The sequence below is a fragment of the Neltuma alba genome, unplaced genomic scaffold, assembly GCF_004799145.2.
Source record: "Neltuma alba isolate B1F8T4 unplaced genomic scaffold, ASM479914v2 tig00011551_pilon, whole genome shotgun sequence".
Lineage (NCBI taxonomy): Eukaryota > Viridiplantae > Streptophyta > Magnoliopsida > Fabales > Fabaceae > Neltuma > Neltuma alba.
Genome location: NW_021636212.1, coordinates 109,055 through 121,313, shown reverse-complemented (window position 1 = coordinate 121,313; position 12,259 = coordinate 109,055). Strand labels below are relative to the sequence as shown.

The following is a 12,259-nucleotide window of genomic DNA, read 5'->3' as shown; positions in this document are numbered from 1 at the left end:
TTGAACTTAGTTTATTTTGTTAATCAGTGTTTGGGCCCATGCCTTATGGACCCACTATGCTTTTTTTGCCAGATTCTTAGCCCACTAAACTATGGGCTTATTGTTTTGTATTAAAACAACAGGCTTCATGTGGATTGTAGATTATCCAACAAAACAAAACAAAACAAAAAACCAAAGAAATATTGTTCAGATTGAGAAGAGTTGGATCAGATTTTGACTTTTTTGTTTTGAAAAGGATGAACACATTTTGTTTAACGTCAATGGAACTAAGATATGGTAAAAATATTTTGAAAATATATTTTTTATGCACACAATTCTAATAGTAAGCATACATTTTTATCACAAAAAAAGTATGGGTTATGAAACACATATAATTGTGTATAGACACATAACCCGCCCAAGGGTTTTTCTTTGCCCAAATTTTGTTAGAATTATTTTTTGTCCATGCTTATTAATTATTGCAGTTGGACGGTCCACTCTCCTACAATCTCCATCACCAACACAAATAACACCAAAATGTTCACATCTCCATAATTTCATATCCTATTATTATGTCCTTATTTCTCACTTTTTCATTTTCAATATCAATGCCACCCAATATCGTCTCTCTATTATTGATTCATATTGATATATAGTATTATTTTTAATCCTAAATATAAAAATTAGTTAAAATATTTACATTTTGAATATAAAATTTCAATATGTTTTATCACTCAAATTTTTTCAGGCTATTTTATTGACTACATATAAAAAGAGAGTCTTCATGAATGGAATGATGATCAAATGAGATGTACTACCTCCTTACCTAATTATAATATTTCATTTATAGACTACAAACGAGGTCTTATAACTAAAACTGAAGGTAGTATTATAAAAATTCTCACGTGGAGAGATCAGGAAGAGTACCTGGAAAACGTGCACTGGTTTGATGAAGATAACGGAGGGAGGGTAATTTTTTTGTAAAAAAAGATAGAGTTGAAATTTCAGATAAATATGTTTAATTTTATTTTTTAATTTGTGTGAAGTAGTTAACATATTATCATAAAAGTATCAGAAAGAAGTATAAAATTTATACCATTTACATACTCTTCACTCATAAAACAAGTATTGAGAGTAAATTAAGAAAAATAGATAATAAATATAATTATGGATGGAACACATATATATCATAATAAGGTATAACGCCCATTTTCAGCCAAGAAACGGTACAGCGCGCATTATTGCATTCATTTTGTCCTAATAAAAATCTCTAATTAGAGGAGTCATGTTAATTAGTTAGAAAGTTTTATAATTAGTTAGGGAAAACTGGTGAAAAAATTAGTGTTATTACATCGGATCCTTAATACAAAAGCTATATAATTATTAAGGAAATTAATTTTTTTTTTGAGCTGAATAATACTCTGCATTAATACTCAAAGACCAGTACAAACGCTAAAAACAAAAACAGAAACAACGAAAGAAAAAGAGGAAAGCAACAAGACAAAACAAAACTAAAAGCAACGAAACACCTAAGAACAAAGAAGCAAAGCTGCTACTTAACCAATACTAGATCTTTCCCCCACGTCCTCATGAGAGTTCCTCACGTCCAGGTGTAACACAGGCTTCAGAGAAGGTGGTGGCACACAAAGCCAACCTTTCGGTACCACACTCCTCATAACATCAACTGCCATAAAATCAGCAGCTTTGTTCCCACTTCTTGCAACCAAGGATAAATGTCAATTCTGCCTTACCTATAACGTTGAGATACGCTTCTACAGGATGTCTTCACAACCCCATTCACAGCCCTTCACCTGCCTTTTCTGCAATTTATCAAATAAGACCTGACAATCAGTTTCAACAATCACCTCAGCATTGCCTATTCTGTCATAGCTGTTTAACACTTCCATTATTGCCATACTTTCAGCAATGAAAACAGAACCGGCATTAATCTTCTTGCCCAGACCACCAATAAATCCTCCCTTATCATCCCTTGCTACTAATCCCACAACAGCTTTACCCCTTTCTTTACAGAAAGCAGCATCAACATTTATTTTAATTGTCCCTCTTGTAGGCAAGACCCAAGACTTATTCCTTTCCACACTTGTCACAGAAACACATCTCCTCTTCTTACTAGCAGTCACGTACCAGTCCCATAGCTCTGCCAACACACCCAAGAGCATCCACCTTCTTACCTTAGAAACAAACTGGCATCTAGACTTCTAGATTTCCCAACAAATTGTAGCAAAAAGGGCACAAATATAGTCATCAGGTCCCTCCTTGATTTTTAGCCACTCATCCAACCATATATCAATTCTTTTCATACTCCTCTCCTTAAACCTCAGTGATAAAGGAGAACAACCAGACCTGCAAAGCCCAGGGACACAAAAACAGCATGTGCTCAATTGATTCAGGTTGTCATCTACAGATAGCACAGATTGGGGTACTTGCACATTTCCTTCTAAGCAGTGCCTCTCGAGTTGCCAAGGCTCCATTGAATACCCTCCATAAAAAATGAGCAACTTTTGGAGGAATTTTCCACTTCCAAAACACATCCCAAATCACTCTAGGAGTTTGATACGAGCTACTAGGTCTCCCTGAACCCTTCCTATCCTCTTTATCTTTGACCACCCTATACCCCAACTTGATACTATAGCAACCATCTCTATTTTTCAACCATAGAAGCTTATTAGCCATTTTCACTACTGGTAGTTTCACACCTTTTATCAGCTTCATATCTTCCTCACAGATAATTCCTGAAAGCATCAAGACACCACTCATCATTCCTGATTAAGCTGTCCACTGTTAAGTCTCTCATCTCCTCATTAAGGCTTCTTTCTTTTAAATCGTATCCTACAGCATGTGGTATCCATTTATCAGAGAAAACATTGATCCCCACGCCATCATCAATCCTCCAACACAAATCATCTTTCAATAGGTCTCTACCTTCCAGAATACTTGCCCACCCCCAAGATGACTTACTCCCTTGCTTTGCTTTGAAGAAATCATCATGAGGAAAATAGATGCCCTTCAGAATCTTGCACCAAAGATCATTCGGATTCCGTAAAATTCTCCAAGCAGTTTTGGCTAACAAGGCTTTATTGAAAAGCTCCAGATCTCTGAACCCCATGCCATCTTCACTTTTCGACTTTTCAAGAGATTTCCAAGCTTTTTAGTGAATTCTACCTTCATGCTCCTTCTGTCCCCACTAGGACTTTGCCACCACAGCATCCAATTTCAAGCACACCTTCTTTGGAAATTTAAAACAAGTCATCAGAAACACAGGGATTACTGTAGCTACAGCTTTCAACAACACTTCTCTACCAGTAAAGGTTAGAAGCTTTTGTTTCTACCCTTGTAACTTCATATTCACCTTGTTCTTAACAAGGTTCAAAGCTTCATTTTTAGATTTACCCCATAACGTGGGCAAACCCAAATATTTCCTAGGATTATCACTTCCCTTCATACCTAGTACCACAAAAACTTCCTTCTTTACCTCTTTAATCGTGTTCTTTAAGGGAAAAAAACACAGGACTTGTCAAAGTTAACAGCTTGACTTGATGCCTCACAGTAACAATCAATAATTTCTTTCAACACCTTACAATTTTGCCTCTTAGTATTAACAAAAAATAATGCATCATCTGCAAAGAAACAACGAGAGAGTATTGGGCATTCTTTTGCTAATCTTATACCTCTTAATCTGCCATTTTCAACATGCCATTGGATCATTGATGATAAAACATCAGCTGCTAATATAAAAAGATAAGGAGATAGAGTGTCTCCTTGTCTTATTCCTCTCTCCATTTTGATATCAACAATCTTTCTACCAGAAACTACTAGGTTCAAATTCACAGTTTTGACACAATCCATTACCCAAGTAATCCACTTCTCTCCAAATCCCATTCATCTCATAACTTCTTTAATAAAATGCGATTCTGGCCTATCATAGGCTTTATTCATATCAATCTTTATTGCCATTTCCATTTTCTTTCCTTTTTCCTTGGTTTTCAAATAATGGAAAGCTTCATGAGAGATCAGGATGTTGTCTTGAATTAATCTTCCTACAACAAAGGCTCTTTGGTTCTCAGAAATCACTCTTCTCAGCAAGTCTTTTAATCAATTGGCTAATATCTTAGATACAATTTTGTAAGCAAAATTGCAAAGACCAATTGGTCTATATTGACCCACACAGCATTCTCTACCTTGGGAATTAGAACAACATTAGTACTATTTAAATTTCTTAGACTTGCCCTTCCTTCAAAAAAATCAACCACCATTTCCACCACCTCCTTGTTGACCTTATTCCAAGCAGAATGGTAAAACACTCCAGAATAGCCATCAGGACCTGGGGCCTTGGTCCCATTCAATTGAAACACAGCCATCTTGATTTCCTCAATAGAAATCGATCTCTCAAGCCTTTCCCTGTCCCTTTCTAGCACAAACTCTTTCACAAAATGTAAAGCCACCTGCAAATTTCTACACCCAGCAGAAGAGAAAAGTGAAGCATAGAACTTCAAAAAAGCCTCATTCACATCCTTCTCGTGCACCAACCATCTACCATCATTACACTTCAGCCTTGTTACTTTGTTCCTCATCCTTCTCTGTATGGTACTTGAATGAAAGAATCTTGTGTTTCTATCCCCATCACCAATACTTACCCTCAGCTTCTTGTTTTTTTTTTTTGTTCATTCAAAGTACTCTTATTACAACTTTCCAGTTTCTTTGTCAGCAATTCGACTTGTTTCTTAGCATTTGGAAAGGTTTCCCTACTCCATTTGATCAAACTTCTTATATATTCATCAAGCTTACTAATCAACTCTTCTACTTTACTTTCAAACACACTTGCACTTCTCCATCCTCTTCTAACAACATTCAAAAAATCAACATGTTCAGCCCAATAAGCCTCAAATATAAAGATTCTTAATACCTTCGCATGCCCAAACTCACAATCCACAAGTAGCAAGTGATGGTCAGATCCAACCGGTTCCATATGAACAGCAGTAGCATTTACAAAATCTTCTCTAAACTCAACATTAGCTATACCTAATCCAATCTTTCCTTCATATGTGATGCCCCTAGCCTTTTATTATTCCAAGTATACTTAGCTCCCTGGAAGCCAAGGTCTAATAATTGACAGTCAGCTAGCATACATTGGAAATTGATAGCCCTACCAATATCGACAAGCAAATTTCCCCACTTCTCATCATCAAAGATCACATCATTAAAATCTCCAAAACAGAGCCATAATCCCCTTATACCACCTACCAACCTTCTCATCTCATTCCAGACTAACATCTTCTCTTCATTTATTGAAGCACCATAAATAAAGGTGACATACTTAGGTACTTTAAGAAAATTAGAATCCATAGTCACATGGATTAGGTTTCTTGAGCTGAACCAGACATTAATCACAACCTCATGGCTCCACCACAGAGCCAAACCACCTCCTCTACCTCTCGGATCAACATAAAACTCTTCTTACATCTGACATTGACCTTGAATTCTTTTCAACTTATCACTTTTCATCCTTGTTTCCATTAGGAAGATCACAAGGGCTTGTTCTTAAAACACTCCTCCCTCAACTTCTTAACTGTCAAGGCTCTTCCTAAACCTTGACAGTTCCAACCTATGAACTTCATGGCTCCTTAGTGGTTGTTTGAGGCCAGCCACCAAGACCATTTTCCAGCAAAGCACTTTGACTTACCACTGAGAAAACATCCTCAATGGACACACTCTCTTCCCCAACTCTTCTCCAGACTTCCCCACCTTCCTTCCCAACATTCCCCTCCTTCTCATATGCTTCTTGATCCTTTGCACACTCTTATGTCCTCCTCTTTTTTCAAGTGATTTCCTTTGTTTATAACAACAATATTTGGTTCTTCAACAGATAACTTCCTTCTCTTAACATCCAACCTCTCCTCTTCATCTTCCAAGTTCCTCTTTAGTTTTACTTTCCTTAGTCCAATTGTAACCTCACTCATAGGTGAATGCGCCCCATAACTACTCTTTGGCCTTTGAGAAATTCTCCTTATTTTTACTATTATTCAGTTTAGGATCTTCTTTCTTCAAATCATGACTCTTGTCCTTATCATGATTGTTGAATTATTCTGCTTTCTCTCAACAGACGCCAACTTCTCATCCTCACTTTTACCACTACTCTCCCCAGCCGATACAGAGTTCTTCTGTAATTTGAGAATAGGAGTTCTGTTCTCTTTATTATCATCAATCATCAGATTACTCTTGCCTTTTCCCTCCTTAGTCTCACCTATTTTTAATAACTTCTCATTTTTTGATTCCTTCCTCCTTTCCTTCACTACAAACTCCTCCCAGCCATCTCTACAACTGTCAATAATACCATCAATATTTCTGGTAGCTTGAACTCCTAACCAACCTCCATAGCCACTATCGTCTACATCGTCATCCTCCTCTACACACTTACAGCTTCTCTGTTCATGACCAATTTTGCCACATTTGTAGCAATAATTCTGCAACCTCTCATATCTCAATTTAATCTAGACTGGATCCTTGTTCGGCCTGGGAGTCCACATACCAATTATTAATAACAAATGTATATTGACTTTCCTAAACTACCATTTTTAATCATGGATATTGGAGTTACTTCTAACGTATATAATCAATAGAAATACTTTGAGAAAGAATTATAAATTTGAAAAACAAAAAAACGATTAAGATCTTATATTTGGAATCAAATTCAACCTCTAACTAACTTTTATATTAAAGACTAAAATTAGTATGTCCATAATATAAAATGTTTCTAACTAATTCACATGTACTAAAAATAATTAAAAGCATTAAGTTTGTCATGAAGTTATTGATTTTGAACATAACTTTATTAACCATATTAAATTCTACCATCATATTAATTTTTAACTCTCAATACTTTTATTAAATATGGGCATACATGAAAAAAAATTTAATGCTTAATAAAACTATCAAAATATCTTATAAAATGAACCAAAAATACTTTCTAAAAAACCTATAAAACTTCTTATAATATATAGACAGGAGGAAGTATAAGACACGGTGGGCGTCTTTATAATAAAAAGCGAAGGAAAAAATTACTGACTAAGATATATTTTTAATTTAGCTTATTTTGAGTAATTTTATCCTCCGTTAAATATATAAAAAGACTTTATCTTTTAAGACAAAATAATTTTTGGGGCTAACGCCAAATGCCCCATTAGTATCGTACGGTTTAGGGACAATTACATTAACCAACAGGAAATCATTTTTTCTAGATACCAAAGACGAAGAAGTACAGTACAACTCAGAAGACGGAATATTGAAGTGGAATTATGAATTAAATTCCGAAAAACTGTGTGCAGATGATTTGGAACGAGAGAAAGTTGGTAAGTGGGTCCTAACTCTAAAGATGATGATGGAGTTGCTTTCCGTCACTAATTAAGGTACCTTGCCTTTTCAAATCAATCTTTGAGTCGCTTTCAGATTTGCTCTCCACTCCCTAAAACACCTACAAATCCGTTACGCTTTCATCTTCCCCAAAATTGCATGCAGTGCTCTCCACTTGCAAATCCCTCACAGAAATAACCTTCAAGACTCAATGCCGTCCATGAGTCCAAAAAAATGCCGTCCAATATCAATATATATAATTTAATAATTGATATTATTTTTCAGTTATGTCAGTGCTAAATGCATTATGAATAAGAGTACAGTAATAAAAATATTAGAAAATAACATCAAAATGTCATATGTATGATAAAAAAGATAAGATTAAGGTGTTAAACATAATTAAAAGATAACATCAAGACGTTAGATGCTATTTTACCCTATATTATTTATCACTATGTAATAGCTTCGATGCTATATACCCTATGATATTTATCCTATATGCATTGCACTAAAAACTAAATCTTATATTTAGTGCAAGAGGTAATATAATCATAAAACAATATAACCGTATCATGTACTCCTCTGATCCTTTTATAAGATAGAGAAAGAAGCAATTGTTTAGTCCCTTTTATAAAGGAGAGAGAAAATTTTTATAGAAATGTAAAATTTTATCTTTTATTTAATATTGTGTTGATTTTGTTCTAATAGGGTATAATGCATTTGAAGTTGTTAAATTTTAAATGAGAATTAATAAAATTTAAATTTTTTTAATCTATACAAAATATATTAAAAATAATTTATAAATAAAACGCAGGGTGTGGTCAAGCCAATCTGTCCGGGGTTATAATTGTTTTTTGGGAGAATTAGAACAAATGACTTGTAGAGAAAAAATATTTAGTAAAAAGGATCGTAAAAATTAGAATTATTTTAAAGGACCATATATTAAAATATAATTTTAGAAAGACTAAATTGTTAACTAATCCTTCTATCTTCTCTCTTATACATCTCAATTATTTGATAGTTGATAAGTTTCTTTTTTTTACGTTGGCCTGCACTCATTCCACAGAGAATTAGAAAACCCTTGGAACTCACCAATAATGATAAAGGCTTCTATGCATTTTGTGACAAACTTTATCATCTACTAGTGATTGCTTTCTGATATCTTTGATGCAAGTTTGTTTGTTTTACCCCATTAATATTGTTTTGGCCTCTGTTAAGAAATAAGCAATGAGAATTAGTTTTTCTTTCTGTTTCTACAATTACAAGTCATGTGTATATTTATAATTAATTTCATAGTCTGACCTTAGGATCTTTGCATTTTCTGTGGATATTGATTAATGTATATAAGTTTAGAAATCAATAGGCGATGGATAATTTGAAAGCAAAGTCTATGATGAGACTTCGAATTACAAGTGACAAACGGGTTCGAATGTTACCTTTTGAAATGATTCTAAATGTCTTATTAATTTTCTTCGATGTATAAATCATCGAATAAAAACAAAAACAGAAAAATTGCTGACAGAATCAGAGAAATAATAAAGAAGGGGATAGAGGTAATCTGGTATTCAAAATAGTCCATAAGACCTAATTTTTAAGTTATTTGGTAAAATATGATCCATTTCTCATATTTATCAATTTTTTCTAAATACCTTATGGATACTCTCTCAGTATAATCAATAGAAAAGGGAGAGGGAATTTAAGAAAATGTTATGGTGTTTAGGAAAAATGTGTCACTTTTCTTATAATTAACTAATATAACTTTCTTAATATAATCAAATTAGTTAAATGGATCTTATATTAAGGACTGGAGGAGTATATATTTAACATTTAAAATATTTTAATTATGATCTTTTTTAATAAATATTTTTCTCCATAGGTCCTTTGTTCTAATTCTCCCTTATTTTTCCGAAGTCCAATACTGTAAATTACACTTTTCAAGGTTATGGAATGTAATTTTGCTTGTGGGAATCTAGAAATATCGGCCTTCCCACAAGCTCTGCTTCCTACACATATAATAATAATAATAATATAGTTTCCTGTGTTCATGTGTTCATGGACAATGACTTCACAGTCAAAATGCTCCCAAAATTGAAGCACCAAAATAGTCATAAAAAAACAACAACCATCCTAGAAAGCAGTAAAACCAAAAAAAAAAAAAAAAAAAAGGAAAGAAAGAAACACAGTAATCATTCATTCCCACGCTCTTCCATTTCTGGAATTGAATATTTTGATGATAACGTCAGCCTTTTCACCATTCCCCAAACCCTATGCAAAACGGAACAACTCATCATCCTTTTGCTTTATCCTTTTCCCTCGTTTCAAAAATGTCTCTTAACCATAAATTAGCGATTCAATCAATTGAAACATCATCTGATTAGCACCTCATTCATGCACTGTAATGCAGTGGTTACTTAAAACTTGAATCTATAGTGAATTCAGAGTGGCACAGAGGCAACATAGTGATCCAACAGTGATGAAATGGAAGAAACATGGTTCATGGTCAAACACAGGTCGAACAAAAGTTGACTGAAAAAACACACACACACACACAACAACAAACAAACCGGGGATTAGGAAGCCTGGAAAATTTGCCCCAGCTTCTCTTCTTTCCCACGGCATAATAAACACGCCATTGAATCAAGACTGACTGAAAACTGAATCCAACTCCTTTAATTTCTGATGCTTCTTCAATCTTAATTCCCACTGTAGCTGAAAATTTCGTTCTTAGTTCTCTGTAAAATCATCTTGGATGCGATTGTGAATCCTGGGGAAGAAAAAACAGAGTGAGAATTGCATTGTGAGAGTAAAAAGTGTAAAACAGAGAGATAGAATACAGGAATTTGAGGGTGGCACCTGAAAGGAGAGGGAAGTTCGGAAATCTGATGTGTTCAATAGCGAGAATCAGAGGAAGCAGAGGACGGCTTGTCAGAAACGCCGTCGTACTCCTCTTCACCCTGGATTCGTGCTGGAATGTGAAAACCGGAGAAGATATCAGAATCAAATCCGATGCCGCCGGAGATAGAAGATTGATGATGAATTGTCGGTGGTAGATAGTGGCTGTGGTCAGGCGTGGAGGCGGTTGACGAGTCTATCCAAGCACGAATCAAAGGAGTGTTACTGGACTGAGGGGGACCCCTCTGAGAAAGATACTGGCTCCGACTGAACAGTGGCTGCAGCGGAGTCTGCATCGGCGACTGCGGGTTGAAGATAAGTCCTCCGTCTCCGCCATGGCCACTATTACCAGTATCAGTAGCACCACCATTCCAAGCTACCATTCTACTCAATCGATCATGCTCCACTGGGAATGAAGCCCCATCGAACCCCACTGGGGTCGTCGCAGAGAACAATTGCTCACCCTGGTGGTGGTGGTGGGTCTGAGCTTGAGCCTGGTGAAAGTAGAATCGGGTCCTGCAACGACTGGAGCGAGAGCCGTAGATCTTGGTTCTGGCAGGCGCTACTAGTTAGCGAATGCAAATCTGGTGAGTAATTCTGAAACTGAATCGACGAAGAATCCGTCTCCGGCGCTGACTCCCCACTGGGGAAGAAAGACTTCATAGAGTCAGCAATGTCAGTGTCAAATGTCGGCGGTAGAAAATCCAACCCGCCACGGTCAGGGTTTTCATCGAATTGCTCCATAATCCTCCCGCCATTATCTGCGGCCGAACCTGTTCTCCGGCCAAAAGAATCCATAGCATCGACCGCGGAACGGTCAACTCCAATGAGGTTCTCGTCCTCGTTCACCTGCTGATTCTGGTGTCGATCCTTCTCCTGCTGAGCATTTTGATTTGTTGTGTGGGGGTTCCACGCAGGAAGCTTGGCAAGCTCATCTATGGCGGCTTTGGCATTCTTAATGAGCCAATCGACGGCTTTGCTGGGGCGGTCGTAGCCAAGGCGATCTTGGACGTCGTAGAATTGAATGGCGGTATGAGCGGAGAGACGAACTCGCCGATCTCTGGGTCCCTTAGCGGTACACACCTTACTGTGCCGGTCTTTGCGTCCGGTGGAGCGAACAATGTGGCCGCCTTGAACCTCCACGATCTCTCCCCCTCCACCCCTCACAGCCAATCTGGACGACGTCGTTGCCGGCGGTCGCTGGTGACGATTGGCACTCTCTCCCATCTTTGCTGCATATTCAACGGTAAAAAGCGGAAGACGGAGGCGAAGGAGGAAGGAGATAAGACCGCTTCTTGGGAGGATGAAGAGATTTAAGCTCTGTATCTAAGTCTGCGAAAGAGTGGTTTTGTTGCAGATACTGAAGCTGGAAATGCAGAGCTGGGTCTTTGCCGGATGGAGATATTGATGAATCCTGATCCTCTTCGTCTTCCCCACCCGCTTCTTCTTCCCCCTCTACATGCCTGTGAAATTCAGAACTTGGCTCTGATGAAGGTAATGGTTGAGATGGTAACAATGGTGACGATCGTCGCTTAGAGGATCCAGACTCAAAGTCTTTTATATTCCTCTTCCAGCTTTTCAAAACTCGGTACAGGATTTTGATCTTATTGTTGATGATGACGACGATGACGAATGTTCTTCACAGGATTTTGCTGAGGATAGCGAAAGAACCTGCCATATATTCAATATTACCAGTGTTTCCATGGAAAGAGAGAAACAAGAAAAAGCAAAACCCAGAAACCCAAAACTCTCTTTTCGCCCTAACCCATGTCCTTCACTTCTCTCTCTCTCTCTATCGAAGCCGCTCTCGTGGCTTTAGGCAACTGAGCTTCTGCTTTATGTACTGCTGCGATTCACTGACCCGCCTGCAAAACAATTTTTAAAAAAAATAAAAAAGGCAATACAGTTGGGTCGGTTAATGGATTACAACTTAATAGATTAATTTGAATAAATTAAAAAAATTAATTATATTATTTATTTATAATAAATAGGTATTATTTAAAAAAATATTTTTATTAAT

At 36.5% G+C, this 12,259-nt stretch overlaps 1 pseudogene; it reads right to left on the bottom strand.

Annotated features, from left to right (window-relative positions):
• Window positions 1-9,973: 9,973 nt before the first annotated feature.
• On the bottom strand, window positions 9,974-11,696 carry LOC114714922 (transcription factor TCP4-like; annotated as a pseudogene).
• Between the last annotated feature and the right edge of the window lie 563 nt (window positions 11,697-12,259).